The 20,687-nt window shown below is 40.2% G+C and overlaps 1 pseudogene; it reads right to left on the bottom strand.

Annotated features, from left to right (window-relative positions):
• Positions 1-1,337: 1,337 nt before the first annotated feature.
• LOC108527258 (HAUS augmin-like complex subunit 4 pseudogene) overlaps positions 1,338-20,687 on the bottom strand; it is a 52,845-nt pseudogene continuing 33,495 nt past the window's right edge.

The following is a 20,687-nucleotide window of genomic DNA, read 5'->3' as shown; positions in this document are numbered from 1 at the left end:
GTTTCTTCACATCTTGGCCCCACAATAGCCTGCAGTAGTGGTGGCATTTGTCCTCAGAAGTATGTGAAAGTGCCTGTTTTCCTTGGCCTAGTGGCAGCCATGGCAGTGATGGTCCCAGGGTAGGACAAAGTCCTCTGGGGGCTGAGCTGTCAGAATGACACAATGTTACAGATGCACAGGGCTCAGAAGCCTGTGGGACTCAGCCTAAGTTTCCTTTCTGAAACGATACCTCTATACAACCTCTACACAGCTCCCTTTGTTAGTTTTGACGCTCATGAGGGTTGAGGGGCTCTCCAGTGCCTAGAATTGAAGTTCATGACAAGAATTTGGAGCCCTGAAGGTCTCACTGACTATTTCCCTGCATTTGGGAGCTTCTCCCAGCTCCCAGGCAATCTTGGCTGAGCAAGCTGCCTCAATTCCCTCTCCTTCTTTGCTTTCAGTGTTTCTCATCACTTCTCTGTTGAATTCCAGTGTTCTCTCTTAGTTTTGTGATTATCTACTTGCTATTTTGGTCCTTCTCTGTGGAAGGGGCTCACACTAGCTGCATCTGGTCAGCTATCTTGCCTCTGTCTCTCCCAGTGATTTTTGACAAAGATGCCAAGGTATTTCAATGGGGAATGAATCCATTAATCAACAAATGGCATAATCAAAAAGTGAACATTGAACCTTACTTTCACCATACAGAAAAAATTAACTCAAAATGCATCATAGACCTAAATGTAAGTGTGAAAATCAAAAAATTTCTGGAAGAATATGCAAGAAAAATCTTCGGGACCTTGAGCTAGACAAAGATATCTTAGACTGGACACATGCTCACACACACATAAAAGATATAGAAATAATAGACGCATTGAACTTTACCAAATATAAAACATTTGCCTTTTAAAAAACACCATTTAGAAAATAAAAAGGTAGGCCATGGACTGAAAGAAAATATTTTCAAAAGCTATATCTGATACTGAACTTGTACAAAATACATAAAGAATACTTAATTTCAATTATCAACACAACATTTTAAAAATAAGCAAAACATTTTTAAAGATATAATATGATAACTTTATTCAGGAGATAATCAAATACGATACAGGGCTGACACTGACAAACAGCCGTGCATAAAAATTATATAAATCTGCTTGCTAGATTTTCCAGAAGAGGCCCAGTCATTACAAACCAGAAATAAAAACTAGGAAGGTGCCTAAATGCACTCTTTCAAGCAAATGCAAACATTTCCACACTCCCTTGTAGCAAAGGCATCCCCAGGTGAAGGTGGTCCTACTAGCAGGAAGATTAGGAGGCAGCAGCTGTGCAGAAGCCATGCTTCCTGGTCCTGCCAGAGCTCAACGGTAGGCCTTGTTGAACTCCTGGAGGGCCTACCGCTTCTCAGTTGTCTGCTTGAGTAGAGTGGACTCTTTTCACCAGCCTGCCAAACTCCTCCCCAAGTATTTCATAGGAGCTAGCAGTTCAGGACCTGTCTTGACTTCTCCATGTGCTACTCCTGTAGGTGATTGGCTCCTTCCAAACGGTCCCTAATCAGACAATGAACTTCCACTTTCTCAGCAGTGTGTCGGACAAAATCTTTATCTCCTCCATCGTCAGCTTAAGGATCATAGCAGCGCACTTGACTTCCAGGTACTGGGCATTGATGTGGTCTAACTCCGAGTGAGTCTTCAGCCAGTGTTCCTGAGGAAGCCTCTGCAGCAAAGTGAGGCAGCGGAGAAACCTGGGAGTAGGTGGCACTCTTCTTCTCCAGCAGCACCATCCGCTCCTTTTGCTGGCTCTTGGCATCCTGGCACTGCTGCTCCCTACCCACGCGGACCTCTGCAAGTTTCCACACACCTCTGCTGTCTTCATGGTTTCACTGTCAGCATCTGAATTGGGATTGTAGTACCAGAGCAGAGTGAAACATTTCTTCTTGAGCTGCTCCTCCACTTCTTGCTGTAGCAGAGCCTTCATCCAAACAAAATCCTCTGAGAGTGGCATGGATTCCAGAAGGTCTGCTTTCTCCAGCTCTAGCAGTGAAGGTATCTCCCTCTCCTGGCTAGGACCTAAGAGCCACGTCAGTTCCATTATGAGTAGCCGCTGTTCAAGGGTCTCAGGAAACTTTTTGTCCTCAGAAGTTAAATTTGTGTCTTGTATCTTCACACAGGAGTCCACAAGCAACTCTTGAATAACTCCATGTAAAATCTCAGACCTCAACCATGTTGTCTTATGCAGTCAAACTTCCTTCCATGCCTTGTTGAAGTATTTCCATCCTTTCTCCAGGTGAGCAGAAATCCCTGAATGCCTTTTGATTTTCTTGGGATTCTAATATTGGAGCAGCTGAAGCTCTTAAGAGGGTGCCAAGAACCTCGGTTGGGGCGGGCTGGCCAGCAGCGTCTGTCTACCCCCAGGACCCATCCCGCGCTGGGGCTCCAGAACGCACTCCGGAACCTCTAATTCGGACCCACTGCAGGGGCTAGGGGAAGCGAGGCCCAGGAGGACCGCACTGGAAGGCCCTCCGGGAAGGGGAAGGGGCAGCAAAACATTTTAATAGACAACTCACCAAAGTAGATATGCAGATAGCAAATAAGCACATTTTAAAATATTCAAGATCATTAGTTATTAGAAAAAATGCAAATACTCACCCAACTAGAATGGTAAAATTTCTAAACGCTCACCATTCCAAGTTTTGGCAAGTTATATGGAGGAATGGGAGCTCATACACATTGCTGGTGGGAATGTAAAATTGTATAGTCATTTCTGGATGTTTAAACATATAAATAGACTATAGAGTTAAACATATTCGTACTTACCATGCAGCCTAGAAAATCTGCTGTTTGTTTTTACTCAAGAGAAATAAAAACATAAGTCAACTCAAAGACACATACTTAACTGTTTATAGAAGTTTTACTTATAGCTCCAAACTTGAAACAATTCAAATTTCTACCAATCAGGAATATTTTTAATTAGACATAATTTTAAAGAAAAAAGTTTAGACCTGACTAGAAAGCCTGAAATCACATGTTTTTCTCTGACTTTATAGTCATAGCTAAATGTCATAATGGCCCATTAAAAGGTTTTAAATTTAAAAGGTACCTGTCTAGGGCCAATTATTACCACTATCTCAAAGGGAGGATAATGAGGCTGGAACCATGAGATTTACTCCTTCTCCTCCTTCTCAGTAATTACTGTACACAAGGCACAGTGTTAAAATCAATTTTAAGTTTATGGCCTCCAAACAGATGCAAACTCCATATTGTTTTTAGAGCAAGGCTTTCCTATGTTTCTCTCACATGTCTTGATAGGAAGGAATGTTTTCAAGCAGACATCCATTTCTAGGTCTCTGTAGGAAACCTGGCTTATTCACCAAGGTTTGAATAACCAAGTGCCCCGGACAGAGCTGCTTTCCTTATTTGTGCACAACAGTTAAGCAGCATCTTCTGAATTATCTTGCAAAATCATGTATTAGGCTATTCTAGAATTGCTATAAAGAAATACCTGAGACTGGATCATTCATAAAGAAAATAGATTAATTGGTTCGTCATGCTGCAAGCTGTACAGGAAGCATGGTGCTATAATCTGCTTGGCTTCTGGTGAGGCCTCGGGGAGCTCACAATCATGACAGAAGGCAAAGGGGGAAAAGGCATGTCACACAGTGAAAGCAAGAACAAGCAAGAGAGAATGTGGTGTGTGTCGGGGGGTGCCACACACTTTTAAACAACCATGTCTCATGTGAACTCAGAGCAAAAGCTCGCTTATCACCAAGGGAATAACCCAAACCATTCATGAGGGATCCACCTCCACGATCCAAATACCTCCCACCAGGCTCCACGTCCAACACTGGAAATTACAATTTAACATGAGATTTGGGTGGGAGCAAATACCCAAACCATATTATCCCATCCCTGGCCCCACCCAAACCCCATGTTTTTCTCACATTGCACAGTATAATTATGCCTTCCCAATAGTCCCCCAAAGCCTTTCCCCTGCAAAGTCTTAACTCATTCCAGCATTAACTCAAAAGTCCCAAGTCTCAAGTTCAAAGTCTCATCTAGAGCTGAGCTGAGTTCCTTACCATCTATAGAGCCTGTAAAATAAAAAACAAGTTATTTACTCCCAAGATACAATGGGACTATAGACATTGTAAACATACCCTTCCAAAAGGGAGAAATTGGCCAGAAGAAAGGAGCTACAGGCCTCACACAAGTTCAAAATGCAGAAGGGCAGTAATTAAATCTTAAAGCTCCAAAATAATCTTCTTTGACGCCATATCCCACATTCAAGGCACACTGGTGCAAGGCGCGGGCTTCCAAAGCCCCTATTTCCTGAAGATATTTCCACCTCTGTGGCTTTGAAGGTTTCAGAACTCCAGGCTGCTCTTACAGGTTGTTGAGCGCCTGTAGCTTTCCCAGGTGCTGGGTGCAAGCTGCTGGTGGATCTACCATTCTAGGGTATGGAGGGCCATGGCCCCTTTCTCACAGCTGCACTAGGCAGGGTTCTAGTGGGGATTTTGTGTGCGTGCTCCAACCCCGTATTTCCTCTTGGCACTGTCCAGTAGAAGTTCTTCTATGGGGGCTCTGCCCCTGAGGCAGGCTTCTACCTGGGCATCCAGACTTTTCCACACATTCTCTGAAATCTGATGGAGGGTGCCAAGCCTCATTCACTCTTGCACACTGTGCACCCACAGACTTAACACCAGATGGAAGCTGCCGAGGCTTACAGCTTGCAACCTCTAAAGCCATGGCCCAAGCTGTATGTACCTGGGCCCCTCTGAGCCACAGCTGGAGCTGGAGTGGCCAGAATGTGGGGAGCAGAGTTCTGATGCTACACAGGACAGCAGAGCCCTGGGCCTGGCCCATGAAACCATTTTTCCCTCTTAGGCCTCTGGGTTTGTGATGTAAGGGCCTCCTGTGAAGGTCTCTGAAATGCCTTTGAGACCTTTTCCCCATTGTCTTGGAAATTAGCACTTGGTTCTTTTTTAATTACACAAACATCTCTAGCAAGTGGTTGCTCCACTGCCTGCTTGAATTCCTTTTCTGAAAAAGCTTCCTTTCTCAGTCACATGGCTAGGCTGCAAATTTTTCAAATGTTTATGCTCTGCTTCCTGTTTAAATATAAATTCCAACTTTAAGTCTTTTTTTTTTTTTGCTCCCACATCTGAGCACAGGTTGTTAGAAACAGCCAGGCCATTTCTTGAATGCTTTGCTGCTTAGAAATTTTTACCCCCTGATATCCTAAATCATCACTCTGAAGTTCAAACTTTCACATTTTCAGGTATCTTTATAGCAATGCCCCACTCCTCAGTACCGATTTTCTGTACTAGGTCATTCTTGCATCACTATTAAAAAATATGTGAGACTTGGGTAATTGTTAAAGAGGTCTAATTGGCTCATGGTTCTGCAGCTTTGCAGGAAGCCTGGTGCTGGCATCTGGTTGACTTGTGGTGAAGCTTCAGGGAGATCACAATCATGGCATAAGATGAAGGAGGAGCAGGCACATCACATGGCAAAAGCAGGAATGAGAGAGAGAGGGTGTGTGTGGTGGGGGGAGGGGATGGGGGGATGCCACACCCTTTTAAACAATCAGATCTCATGTAAACTCAGAGCAAGAGCTTGGTTATCACCAAGGGGGTGGCCCAAGCCATTCATGAGAGATCTGCCCCATGCCCCATGATTCACCTCCCACCAGGTCCCACCTTCAACATTGGATATTACAATTCAACATGAAATTTAGGCAAGAACAAATATCCAGACCATATCAAACCAAGCAGCAGATAACATGAGAACAAGTTAGGAAGCAGGGCTTTCTTTTGATGTGTTAACATAAAAACCCGGTATCTAAAGTGGAGAAATCTCTTATTTTCTGCCAAACACACCCCCACACACCATGCATGGGAATGTGCACAAATACACACACACTTGCAGTGCCATTAATACAAAGTTCTCCCTTGAGGCAAAAACTTTTGTCATTAGCTGATCCAATGTTGAAAAGCTATTTGGTATCGACCTAATAAAACCTTCAAATGAAACCAGCAGAATAACTGTCAGAGTTTCTATATTGAATGTAACTTGAGGAGTTGCTCTGATCCTAGCATAGTCAACCTGCTTACATACAGAAGGCAAGTAAAATTTAATGAATTGAAATGGCCAATGCATGTTTTGTTGAAGCACAGGATAAAAAAATGATTTACTGTTTCTGTTTCTATGGCTACATCCTATATCTCATCATTGCAGGGTTAGAAAATGGTTAGCAAAAATCTAATTTGTGGATTTCTGTACTTCCTTGAGTCCAAAAAACTCTTGCTAGCTAGACTTTGGAGCACAAATATAATGTGTGTTTTATACTAATTTTTCCCAACTTTTTTACTGTGGTAAAATACACATAACATAAAATGTATATGTATTTTAACCATTTCCAAGTGTCAGTTTAGTGACATTAAATACATTCATATTGTTTCAAAACCATCATCACTATCCATCTCCAAAACTCTTATCATCTTGCAAAACTGAAAGTTTATATCCATTAAACAATAACTTTCCATTTCTCCTTTCCCCAGCCCCTGGCAAGAGCCATCTACTCTGTCTCTATAATTTTGATGACTCTAAGCACTTTATCATATAATTGGAATCATACAGTGTTTGTCCTTTTGTGATTGGCTTATTTTACTTAGCATAATGTGTTCAAGTTTCATCTATGTTATAACATATGTCAGAATTTCCTTCTTTTCTAAGGCTGAAAATATTTCACTGTATGTGTGTACCATTATTTTTTTTATCTGTTCATCCATCCATAGAATTCTGGGTTGCTTCCACATTTTAGCAACTGCAAATACTGCTGCTGTGAACATTAATGTACAAATACCTCTTGGAGACTCTGTTTTCAATTTGGGGGCGGCATACGTCCAAAAGTGAAATTGTTCAATCACATGGTAATTCTATTTTTTATTTTTTGAGGAACGGCCATGTTATTGTTTTTCACAACAGCTGTACCATTTCACATTCCTACCAACAGTTCACAAGGTTTCCAATTTCTCCACAACCTTACCAATGCTTATTTTCTGTGTGTTTGGCTCAGTGTGTGTGTGTGTGTGTGTGTGTGTGTGTGTTTACAGTAGCTGTCCTAAAGGGTATGATGGTATCTCATTACAGTTTTGATGTGCATTTTCCTAATAATTAGATGTTGAGCATTTTTTAAGTGCTTATTGGCCAATTGTATATCTTATTTGGAGAAATGTATATTCTGATCCTTTGCCCATTTTTGAATTGAGTTGCTTATCTTCTTGTTCCTGTCTTTTAGGAGTTCTCTATATATTCCTGATATTAATCTCTTATCAGGTGTATACTTTGCAAATGTTTTTCTATTCTGGGTTGCCTTTTTACTCAATAGTGTCTTTTTTATTTTTTGTGGGTACATAGTAAGTGAGTGTATATATTTATTGGGTACATAAGATATTTTGATACAGTCATGTGATGTGAAATAAGCACATCATGGAGAATGAGGTGTCTGTCCCCTCAAGCATTTATCCTTTGAGTTACAAACATTCCAATGACAGTCTTTATTTTAAAATATACAATTATTATTGATTATAGTCACTCTGTTGTGCTGTCAAATAGTAGATCTTATTCATTCCATTTTTTGAAACCTATTAACCATCCTCAGCTTCCCGCAGGCCCCCACTACCCTTTCCACTCTCTCTGTTCATGAGTTCAATTGTTTTGATTTTTAGATCCCATAAATGAAAGAGAACGTATTTATCTTTCTGTGCCTGGCTTATTTCACTTAACGTAATGATCTCCAGTTCCATCCATGTTGTTGCAAATGACAGAATCTGATTCTTTTGTATGGCTAAATAGTACTCCATTGTGTATAAGTACCACATTTTATCCATTCATCTGTTGATGGACACTTAGGTTGCTTCCAAATCTTGGCTATTGTAAACAGAGCTGCAACAAACATAGGAGTTCTGATATCTCTGTGATATACTGATTTCCTTTCTTTGGGGTATATACCCAGCAGAGAATTTGCTGAATCGTATGGTAGCTCAATTTATTTTTTTGCATTTTTTAGGAACCTCCATACTGTTCTCCATAATGGTCGCACTAATTTACATTCCCACCAATGGTGTACAAGGGTTCCCTTTTCTCCACATGCTCGCCAGCATTTGTTCTTGCCTGTATTTTGGATATAAGCCACTTTAACTGGGGTGAGATGGTATCTCATTGTAGTTTGATTTGCTTTTCTCTGATGATGAATGAGGCTGAGCACTGTTTCATATGCCTGTCTGACATTTGTATGTCTTCTTTTTAAAAATGTCTATTCAAATCTTTAGCCCATTAGATTGTTAGATCTCTTCCTATAGAGTTGTTTCAGCTCCTTATATATTCAGCATATTAATCCCTTGTCAGATAGGTAGTTTGGAAATATTTTCTCCCATTTTGTGGGTTGTCTCTTCACTTTGTTGATTGTATCCTTTGCTGTGCAGAAGCTTTTTAACTTGATGTGATCCCATTTGTTCATGTTTGACAAGGGTCCAATTTCATTCTTCTGCATATGGATATCCAGTTTTCCCAGCACCATGTATTGAAGAGCTCATAGGTTAACTCAATTTGTTTGCAAATATCCTTTTCTATTCTGGGTTGCCTTTTTACTCTGTTGATAGTGTCATTTTATTTTATTTTACGAGTTCATAGTAAGTGTATATATTTATAGGGTACATGAAATGTTTTGATACAGGCATACAGTGTGAAATAAGCACATAGTGGAGAATGGGGTATCCATTCTCTCAAGCACTGTCTCTGCCCCAGTGTATGTTCTTGGCACCTTTGTGAAAAATGAGTTCACTCTAGGTATGTGGATTTGGTTCTGAGTTCTCTAGTCTGCTCCAATTATGTATGTATCTGTTTTTATGCCAATACCATGCTGTTATGGTTACAACAACTCTGTAGTATACTTTGAAGTCTGGTAATGTGATTCCTCCAGTTTTGTTCTTTTTGCTCGGGACAGCTTTGTGTATTCTGGGTCTTTTGTGGTTCCATATAAATTTTATAATAGGATTGTTTATTCATTTCTGTGAAGAATGTCACTGGTATCTTGATAGGGATTGCATGAAATCTGTAGATTGCTTTGGGTAGTACGGACATTTTAACAATATTGATTCTTCCAATCCAGGGACATGGAATACTTTTCCATTTTTTGGTGTCCTCTTCAATTTCTTTCATCAATGTTTTGTAGTTTTGATTATAGAGATCTTTCACTTCTGTGGTTATGTTAATCCCTAAGTATTCAATTTTATATGTGGCTATTGTAAATGAGATTACCTTTTTTCATTTGTTTTTTACATTGTTCACTGTTGGCAAATAGATATGTTACCATTTTTGTATGTTGATTTTGTATTCTGCAACTTTACTGAATTTGTCAGTTCTAGTATTTTTTTTGGTGGAGTCTTTAAGTTTTTTCCAATATAAGATCATATAATCTGCAAACAAGGATAATTTGATTTCTTCCTTTCCAACTTGGATGCCCTTTTTATCTTTATCTTGTCTAATTAATCTAACTATGAATTCAATTATTATATTGAATAACACTGGTGAAAGCGGACATCCTTGTCTTGTTCAGGATAGAGGAAAGGCTTTCCAATTTTCCCCATTCACTATAATACTAGCTGGAAGTCTGTCATATATGGCTTTTATTGTATCGAGGTGTGTTCCTTCTAGTCCCAGTTTTTTGAGGGTTTTTATTATGAAGGGGTGTTGAATTTTATCAAATGCTTTTTCAACATCAATTGAAATGGTCATATGGTTTTTGTCCTTAAGTCTGTTGATATGATGTATCACATTGATTGATTTACGTATGTTGAATCATCCTTATATCCCAGGAATAAATCCCACTTGGTCATGATGAATAATCTTTCTCATGTATTGTTGAATTTAGTTTGCTAGTATTTCATTGAGGATTTTTGCATTAATATTCATCAGAGATATTGGCCTGTAGTTTTCTTTTTTTGGTGTGTCTTTGTCTGGTTTTGTTATCAGGGCAATACTGGCTTCTAGCCACATAGAATAAGTTTGAAAGTATTCCCTCATCCTCTATTTTTAAAAATAGTTTGAGTAGGATTAGTATTAGATTTTCTTTAAATATTCGGTAGAATTCAGCAGAAAGGCCGTCAGGTCCCAGGCTTTCCTTTATTGGGATACTTTTTATTATGGCTTTGATCTCATTACATGTTATTGTCTGTTCATGTTTTTTATTTCTTCATGGTTCAAACTTCGTAGGTTGTATCTATCTAGGAATTTGTCCATTTCTAGGTTTTCCAATTTATTGCCATATAGTTGCTCATAGTAGTCACTAACAATCCTTTGAATTTCTGCGCTGTCAGTTGTAGTGTCTCCATTTTCATTTTGATTTATGTGGATCTCCTTTTTTTCTTAGTCTGGCTAAAGGTTTGTCAATTTTTTTTAACTTTTCAAAAAACCAACTTTTGTTTCATTGATTTGTTCTATCCTTTTATTTCAATTTCATTTATTTCTGTGCTGGTCTTTATTATTTCTTCTCTTCTATTAATTTTGTGTCTGGTTTGCTCTTGCTTTTCTAGTTTTTGCAATGCGTCATTAGGTTATTTAAAGGTTTTCCTTTTTATGATGTAGGTACTTATAGCTATAAACTTCCCTTTTAGTACTGTTTTTGCTGTACCCCATAGGTTTTGGCATGTTGTGTTTCCATTTTCATTTGCTTCAGAACATTTTTCAACTTTCTTCTTAATTTCTTCATTGAACCACTGATCATTCAGAAGCATATTGTTAAATTGCCATGTATTGGTAAAGTTTCCAAAATTCCTCTTGTTATTCATTTCTAGTTTGATTCCATTGTGTTCAGAGAAGATGCTTGGTATTATTTCAGTTCTTTTGAATGTCTTAAGACTTGCTTTGTGACCTAACATATGGTCTATCCTTGAGAATGATCCATGTGCTGAGAAAAAGAATGTATATTCTGCAGTTCTTGGATGAGATGTTCTGTAAATAGCTATTAGATCCATTATGTTTATATTACAGATTAAGTCTGATGTTTCTTTGTTGGTTTCCTGTTTGAAATATCTGTCCATTGCTGAAAGTGAGGTTATAAAATATCCAACTATTTTAATGTAGGGGCCTAGCTCTCTCTTTATTTGTAATATTTCCTTTGTATATCTAGGTGCTCCAGTGTTAGGTGCATATATATTTAAAATTTTTATATTCTCTTGCTGAATTGAACTCTTTATCATTATATAGTGATCTTCTTTGTCTCTTCTTATAGTTTTTGTCTTAAAATCTATTTTTTCTGATACAAGTATGGTGACTCTCTGTTTGGGGTTCCACTGGCATTGAATATCATTTTCCATTCCTTTATTTTCAGTCTATGTGAAATGTGCTTCTTGTAGTCAACAGATCAATGGGTCTTATTTTTTTCATCCATCCCTAGTTTATATCTTTTGATTGGAGAGTTTAGTCATGTTTAATATTATTATTAATAATGACTTATTTCAGACTGCCATTTTATTTGTTTTCTGGTTCTTTTGTGGTCTTCTCTCCCTTCTTTCTTTCATTTATATTTTCCTCTAGTGAAGATGATTTTCTCTGATAATATAATTTAGTTTCTTGCTTTTTATTTTTTTGTGTATCCATTGTATATTTTTTTGTGTATCCATTGTATATTTTTTTGTTTGGGGTTACCATGAGGCTTGTAAATACTAGCCTATAGCCCATTATTTTAACCTGGTAATAATTTAACACTATTTTCATAAATAAGCAAAAAGGAAATGAATAAAACTCGATGCCTTACCTTTGTCCCCTGCTTTTAATTTTTTCTTGTTTCTATTTATATCTTATTGTACTGACTATGTCTTGGAAAGTTGTAGTTATTATTTTTGATTGGTTTGTCACTTAATCTTTCCACATAGGATAAGAGTAGTTTATACATCACAGCTACAGTGTTATAATATTCTGTGTTTTTCTGTCTACTTATTATTACCAGTGAGTTTTGTACCTTCAGGTGATTATTTATTGCTCATGAATGTTCTTTACTTTCTGACTGAAGTACTCGCTTTAGCATTTCTTGTAGGACAGGTCTGGTATTGATGAAATCCCTCAGCTTTTGTTTGTCTGGGAAAAATCTTTATTTGTCCTTCATGTATAAGGGTATTTTTGCTGGCCATCCTATCTTAGGGTAAAAGTTTTTTTTCTTCCCTCAGTATTTTAAATATATCATGCCACTTTCTCCTGGCCTGTAAGATTTCTACTGAAAAGTCTGCTGCCAGATATACTGGAGCTCCATTGTATGTTATTTTTTTTTTACCTCTTGCTGCTTTTAGGATTCTTTTATTTAATCCTTCACCTTCGGGAGTTTGATTATTAAATGCCTTCAGGAGAGTCTTCTTTGGATTAAATCTGTTTGGCATTTTATAACCTTGTTGTACTTGGATATTATTACCCCATTGAACTAACGTTCTACTCCTATCTCTTTCTCTACCTCCTCTTTAAAGTTAATAACTCTTAGATTTACCCTTTTGAGGATATTTTCTAGATCCTGTAATTGTGCTTCATTATTTTTTTCTTTTGTCTCTTCTGACTGTATATTTTCAAATAGCCTGTCTTTAAGCTCAACTATTCTTTCTTCTGTTTGATCAATTCTGCTATTAAAAGACTCTGATGCATTCTTCAGTATGCCGATTGGATTTTTCAGCTCCAGAATTTCTGCTTGATTCTTTTTAATTATTTCATTATCTTTGGTAAGTTTATCTGATAGCATTCTGAATTCCTTCTCCATGTGATCTTGAAATTTTTTGTTTTCTCAAACAGCTATTTTGAATTCTCTGTCTAAAGATCACATAGCTCTGTTTCTACAGGTTTAGTCCCTCATGCCTTATTTAGTTCATTTGGTGGGGTCATGTTTTCCCAGATGGTGTTAATGCTAGTCGATGTTCTTTGGTGTCTGGACATTGAAGAGTTAGGTATTTATGGTAGTCTTCACTGTCTGGGCTTATTTGTAGCTGTCTTTCTTGGGAAGTTTTTCCAGATATTTGAAGGTACTTGTGATCTAAGAGGTATCTGCTTTAAAGTGCACCCCAAGCCCAATAATACTGTGGGTCTTGCAGATGTATAGAGGCACTGCCTTGATGGTCTTGGACAAAATCCAGGATAATTTTCTGGGTTACCAGAGACCCTTGTTCTCTTACTCTACTTTCTCCCAAACATATACAGTTTCTCTCTCCCTGTTCTGAGCCACCTAAAGCTTGGGGTAGAGTGACACAAGTACCCCTCTGGCCACCACTGTTATGACTGCACTGGGTCAGACCTGAAGCCAGCACAGTACTGGGTCTCACCCAAGGCCTGCTGTAACCACTCCCTGACTGCTGCCTATGTTTGCTTAAGGCCCCGGGGCTCTACAATTAGCAGGTAGCAAAGCCAGCCAGGCCTGTGTTTTTCTCTTCAGGGTGGTGAGGTCCCCCAGGCCTCAGGTGGGTCCAGAGGCGCCTTCTTGGAGTCTGGCACTACAGTCAAAAACCTTAGAAGTCTCCCTGCTGTTCTATTGTATTGTGGCTGAGCTGGCACTCAAACAACATGATGCAGTTCTTCCCACTCTTCCCTTCCCTTTCCAAAAGCAGGGGAACCTCATCCCATGGCCACTGATACCCCAGGCCGTGAGGAGTACTGCCAGACTACTTCCAATGTTCTCTTAAGGCCTAAGGGGTCTTAAGTCAGCTTGTCATGAATGCTGCCGGGACTCGGATTCACCCTTCAGGGTGATTGGCTCCCCTCTGGTCCAGGGGAGGTCCAGGCATACCATCAAAGTGTCAAGTTCTAGAATTGGGACCCCAAGAGCCTATTTGGTGCTCTACAACCCTGTGGCTGTGCTGGTATTTAAGGTGGAAGACAAAGTCCCCATTACTTTTTCCTCTGCTTTTCTCAAGCAGAAGGAGTTTTGTCCCATAACCACCAGATCTGGTAAGATGCTGAGTCTCACTTGAAGCCAGCAAGTCTCAGAAGCTCACCCAAGGCCCTTGATGTGGTACCTGGGTATTGCTGCTGGTTATTCAGGGCCCAAGGACTTTTGAATGAGCAGGTGATGAATCCTGGCAGGATTGGGTTCTTTTCTTCAAGGCAGTGGGTTTGTGCTGACCCCATGTGTACCTAGAAATGTCATCTGAGAGCTAAGGCCCGTAACAGGGTCCTCATGACTCTGACTGATGCTCCATCCTGCTGTGGCAGAGCTTGTATCCTAGGTGCAAGACAAAGTGCTCCCAACTCTTCCCCCTCTTCTCCTCAAGTGGAAAGAAGGGATGTCTTTTGCAGCCAGGAGTTGTGCAGTCTGGAGTTAGGGAAGGGGTGATGCCAACACTCCCTTGGCTGGCTTAGCTGATAGCTCAGCATGTCACGTGTTCCCCCAGTCCACTGTCTCTGGGCCTAGCTCAGCACTAGGACTCACCTAAGAGTTGCAGTTCTTATGTTCTAGACTGCCTTCCAAGTGTATTTAAAGGCCAGGTGCACTGTAGCCCTCAGTGGTGAGGTTTACAGGCACTCAAGTTTGGACTGCTGGGATTGGCAATTACCCTCTGGCTCAGGCTGATTTAAATGCTCCCTCCATGTGCGGGCATCAGCTGAGTTTGGTCTGGTTTTCCTTTCTGCACTAACAGAACAGCACTGACTTCAATGCCTCAAAATTGCTGTGTTCCCCCTCCCACAGCACCCAGAGATGCTCTCGGCACCACACTGCCACTGCCAAGGAGTGGGGGAGTGGTGGCGTCAGTGATTCAAGGTGTTTTTTTCTATCTCTTCCATGCCTCTTTCAGCAATGTGAACTTAAAACCAGGTGCTATGAATGCTCACCTGAATTTTGTTTCTTATGAAAGTGTTTTCTCTGCATATAGTTGTTAACTGGGTGTCCTTATGGGGAGAATGATTGGGAGAGCCTTCTATTCCACCATCTCATTCTGCCTCCTGCCCCCTGTTCATAGTGTCTTTTCATGCATAAAATGTTTAAATTTTCAGGAAATCCAATTTATCTATCATTTCTTTTATTCATTCATTCATTTATTCATCTTTTAACTTTTATTTTAGGTTCAAGTATACATGTGCAGGTTTCTTACATAGGGAAACTGCATATCACAGGGGATTTGGTGTACAGATTATTTTGTCACCCAGGAAGTAAGTATAGTACCCAGTAGGTAGTTTTTTGATACCGCTCCTGCATCCCTCAACCCTCAAGTAGGCCCTAATGTCTGTTGTTTTCCTCTTTGTGTCTATGTGTTCTGTTGTTTAGTTTCCACTTGTAAGTGGGAATATGTGGTATTCTGTTTTCTGTCCCTGCACTGGACTTGAGAAAATAGCCTTCAACTCCATCCACGTTTCTGCAAAGGGCACAATCTCATCCTTTTTTTTTTTTTTTCTGGCTGTGTAGTGTTCCTTAGTGTATATGTAACATGTTTTCTTTATCCAGTCTACCGATGATGGGCATTTAGGTTGGTTTCATGTCTGCTATTGTGAATAGTGCATGTGCCTTTATGGTAGAATGATTTATATTCCTTTGGATATATACCCCAACAATGAGATTGCTGTGTCAAATGGTAATTCTGTTTTAAGTTTTTTGAGGAATTGCCACTCTGCTTTCCACAATGATTGAAAAAATTTACATTCCTACCAGCAGCGGGTAAGCATTCCCTTTTCTTCACAACTTCACCAGCATCTGTTGTTCAAGTGGTGAGGAAAAGAGAATGATTCTACACTGCTGTTGTTTTTGATTTTATAATAAGCCATTCTGACTAGTGTGAGATGGTATCTTATTGTGGATTTGATTTGCATTTCTCTAATGATTACTGATATTACTGAGATTTTTTTATATGCTTTTTGGTCATATGTATGTCCTCTTTTGAAATGTATCTGATCATGTCCTTTATCCACTCTTTAATGGGGTTGTTTGATTTTTTTCTTGTTGATTTCTTTAAATTATTTATAGATTCTAGATATTAGATCTTTGTTGGATGCATAGTTTGCAAATATTTTCTTCCATTCTGTAGGTTGTCTGTTTACTCTGTTCATAGTTTGTTTTGCTGTGCAAAAGATCTTTAGTTTAGTTAGGTCCTATTTGTCAGTTTTTGTTTTTGTTGCAATTGCTTTTGGCATCTTTGTCATGAAATCTTTGTGCCAGGACCTATCTCCAGAATGGTAATTCTGAGGTTACCTTCCAGAGTTTTCTTAGTTTTAGGTTTTACATTTAAGTCAGCCATTTTAGCCCAGTTAAGAACTCTTGCTGGGCTGGGCATGGTGGCTCACACCTATTATCCCAGCACTTTGGGAGGCTGAGGTAGGAGGATCACTTGAGCCCAAGAGTTCAAGACCAGCCTGGGCAACATGGCCAAACCCCTTCTCCACAAAAAATACAAAGATTAGCTGGGTGCAGTGGTGTATGCCTGTAGTCCCAGCTGCTCAAGAGACTGAGGTGGGAGAATTACCTGAGCCAGGAGGTTGAGGCTGCAGTGAGGCGAGATTGTACCACTGTATTCCAGCCTAGGTGCAGAGTGAGACTCTGTCTCAAAAAAAGAAAAAAAAAAAAAGAAAAAGAGAAAGAAAAGAAAAGAAAGCCTCGCTGGGGAAATATTGCAGTAGTTGGGAGGAAGGAAGACACCCTGGCTTTGTGAGTTGCCAGAGTTCTTACATTGGTTCTTTCTCATCTGTGTGGGCCAATGTTCCTTTAACTACAGTGTGTTATAATTTGAATACAGTCAGTAGACTTTTTTTCTGGATGTTTTCAGAAGGCTGGGGCTTTGTGCAGGGTCTTTATTTGTAGGTGAATTCTTGTCCTTGATTTCATGGGAGGTTATATGAGCAAAGTATTTTTGGCATTGAAATTTGGGATCCAGTAGGTAGGCTCTTGCTCAGACATGCAGCTCCTCTCTATTTCCTAATGATTGTAGCTGTGCTCCCTCTCAGTGCTCTAAAAGTACACACTCCTCTCCCACTGAAATGATGGCTGCAGATCTTGGTTTGGCACTCCTGGGCTGCACACCACAGCTCTGTGGTGAGCTCGGGCTTTATGTTCCCTCCTCAGCCTGAAGGCAGCAGGGAAAGGGAACTTGGCAATGGGTGTAGCAGAGGACCTTTCACTTATCTCTTGGGGCCCCACCCCAAACAGATGCAGAGCTGCTATCAATCTGTGCGATTGGCCCAGGGTAAGAAGCTGCACTGTGGGCCCAAGCAGGGTCTTGGGGTTCTGCCTAGTGATGAGCAGGGGAAGTAAGGAGGTCACCGTGTGGGATGGGAAGACAAAGACTGGTCTTTTCTTAGGGCAACTGCAGCTTGCTGGAGGTGTGGTTAAAGAACTTAGGGTCTTTGCTCCTTCCTTAATCCAAGGGCAGCAAGGGCAGTATCACTGCAGTTGTTACCTCTGGGAACTTCATCTCAGAGAAACACAGAACCGTTGTTAAGGGAATCTTCAGCCAGGGGTTAAAGTGGCTGCACTGCTGGCCCAAGCTAGGGCTCCACTTGATCATGAGCAGAGGATTAAGGGCTTACAAATTGGAGAGACTGGGCTCCTTTCCATATGGTTACGTGGCATGCTGGAAGCACAAGTGAAGCTTTCAGACTCTTTGCTTCTTCTCCAGACCAAGGGCAGCAGGGGAGGAACTGGTGCCATGGCAATGGCAGAGGGGCTGTCGGTTGCCTTTGGGAGCTCCCCCGCCAGGAAAGCACAGAGCCACTACCAATGGGTATTCTCACCAGGCAGGGCTCCCAGATAGGGATTGCAGAATAGCCTCCCCACACAATCGGTTTTGGTGTCATATCCAATAAATCATTGCCAAATCCAGTGTCATAAAGATTTTTCTATGTTTTCTTCTAAGAGTTTTATAGTTTTAGGTCTTACATTTAGGTCTTTGATCTACTTTGAGTTAATTTTTATATAATGTTAATCAGTTTTTTTTTGTTGTTTTTTTGCATGTTGATATCCTGTTTTCCTAGCAACATGAAAAGACTGTCCTTTTTCCATTGAATGGCCTTGGCACTTTTGTAAAACAAAAAATCACTTGACCACATATGTAAGGGCTTATTTTTGGGTTCTCTCTTTTATTCCATTGGTCTGTATTCTGTCTTTGTGCTGGTACCACATTGTTTTGATTACTGTAGCTTTTAAGTAAGTTTTGAAATCGGGAAATGTGAGCTTTGCTTTTCTTTTTCAAGGCTGTTTCAGCTATCTTTAGTCCCTTGAGATACCATATAAATTTTAGGATTGGTATTTCTAATTCTATAAAAAACATCATTGAGGTTTTGATAGGGATCACTAAATCTAGGTATTTTGGAAAGTATTGACATCTTAACAATACTAAGTCTTCCAATACATGAATATGTAATATTTTCATTTATTTATGTCTTTAATTTCTGTCAGTAATATTTTATAGTTTTCATAGTGCAAGTCTTTCACCTCTTTAAGTTAATTTTAAGTATATATTTTTTTCTTTTTGACGTTATTGGAATTGAAATTTTTTTTCATTTCCTCTTTGGACTGTTCATTGTTAATGTACAGAAATACAACTGATTGTGTGTTTTGTATTCTGCTGCTACTTTGCTGAATTCATTCATCAGTTCTAATAATTTGTTTTTGTGGAATCTTTAGGATTTTCTAAATATAGGATCACATTATCTGTGAGCAGAGATAATTTTACTTCTTCCTTTACAATCTAGTTGTATTTTTTTTTTTAATTTTTGCCCAATTTCTCTGGCTAGAACTTCTAGTACTATGTTGAATAGAAGTGGCAAAAGTAGACTTCTCTGATTTTTTCCTGATCTTAGAAGAGCTTTCAGTCTTTCACCATTGAGAATAATGTTTACTGTGGGGTTTTTCTATGGCTTTAACTATGTTGAGGTAGTTTCCTTCTGTTTCTAGGTTGTTGAGTGTTTTTATCATGTAAGTATGTCAAATTTTGAAAATTATTTTTTCTGGGTTCCAAGATGACTGAATAGGAACAGCTCCAGTCTACAGCTCCCAGTGTGAGCAATGCAGAAGATGGCGATTTTTGCATTTCCAGCTAAGCAAAGAGCACACCAGGAGATTATATCCCGTGCCTGGCTCAGAGGGTCCTACGCCCACGTAGCCCCACTCATTGCTAGCACAGCAGTCTGAGATCAAACTGCAAGGCAGCAGCGAGGCTGGGGGAGGGGTGCCAACCATTGCTGAGGCTTGAGTAGATAAACAAAGCGGCCTGGAAACTCGAACTGTGTGGAACCCACTGCAGCTCAAGGAGGCCTGCCTGCCTCTGTAGACTCCACCTCTGGGAGCAGGGCATAGCTGAACAAAAGGCAGCAGAAACTTCTGCAGACTTAAATGTCTCTGTCTGACAGCTTTAAAGAGAATAGTGGTTCTCCAAGCATGGAGTTTGAGATCTGAGAATGGACAGACTGCCTCCTCAAGTGAGTCGCTAACAACTGAGTAGCCTAACTGGGAGGCACCTCCCAGTAGGGGCTGACTGACACCTCATANTCTGTCTGACAGCTTTAAAGAGAATAGTGGTTCTCCAAGCATGGAGTTTGAGATCTGAGAATGGACAGACTGCCTCCTCAAGTGAGTCGCTAACAACTGAGTAGCCTAACTGGGAGGCACCTCCCAGTAGGGGCTGACTGACACCTCATACGGCCAGGTGCCCCTCTGAGACAAAGCTCCCAGAGGAAGGATCAGGCAGCAGCATTTGCCGTTCTGCAATATTTGTGGTTCTGCAGCCTCCACTGGTGATACCCAGGCAAACAGGGTCTGGAGTGGACCTCCAGCAAACTCTAGCATACCTGCAGCTGAGGGTCCTGACTGTTAGAAAGAAAACTAACAAACAGAAAGGACATCCACACCAAAACCCCATCTGTATGTCACCATCGTCAAAGACCACAGGCAGATAAAACCACAAAGATTGGGAGAAACCAGAGCAGAAAAGCTGAAAATCCTAAAAATCAGAGTGCCTCTTCTCCTCCAAAGGAACGCAGCTCCTTGCCAGCAATGAAACAAAGTTGGATGGAGAATGACTTTGCCGAGTTTAGAGAAGATGGCTTCAGAAGATCAGTAATAACAAAATTCTCCAAACTAAAGGAGGAAGTTCAAACACATCACAAAGAACCTAAAACCTTGAAAAAAGATTGGGTGAATGGCTATATAGAATAAATGCATAGAGAAGACCTTAAATGACCTGATGGAGCTGAAAACCATGGCACGAGAACTATGTGACACATGCCAAAGCTTCAGTAGCTGATTCGATCAACTGGAAGAAAGGGTATCAGGGATTGAAGATCAAATGAATGAAATGAAGCGAGAAGAGAAGTTTAGAGAAAAAAGAGTAAAAAGAAATGAACAAAGCCTCCAAGAAATATGGGACTATATGAAAAGACCAAATCTATGTCTGATTGGTGTACTTGAAAGTGATGGGGAGAATGGAACCAAGTTGGAAAACACTCTGCAGGATATTATCCAGGAGAACTTCCCCAACCTAGCAAGGCAGGCCAACATTCAAATTCAGGAAACACAGAGAACACCACAAAGCTACTCCTCGAGAAGAGCAACTCCAAGACACATAATTGTCAGATTCACCAAAGTTGAAATGAAGGAAAAAATGTTAAGGGCAGCCAGAGAGAAAGGTCAGGTTACCCACAAAGGGAAGTCCATCAGACTAACAGGGGATCTCTCGGCAGAAACTCTACAAGCCAGAA

The sequence above is a fragment of the Rhinopithecus bieti genome, unplaced genomic scaffold (genome assembly GCF_001698545.2).
Source record: "Rhinopithecus bieti isolate Rb0 unplaced genomic scaffold, ASM169854v2 scaffold_4101, whole genome shotgun sequence".
Lineage (NCBI taxonomy): Eukaryota > Metazoa > Chordata > Mammalia > Primates > Cercopithecidae > Rhinopithecus > Rhinopithecus bieti.
The sequence above is the reverse complement of the archived record's forward strand: the minus strand, read 5'-3'. Positions and strand labels throughout refer to the sequence as shown.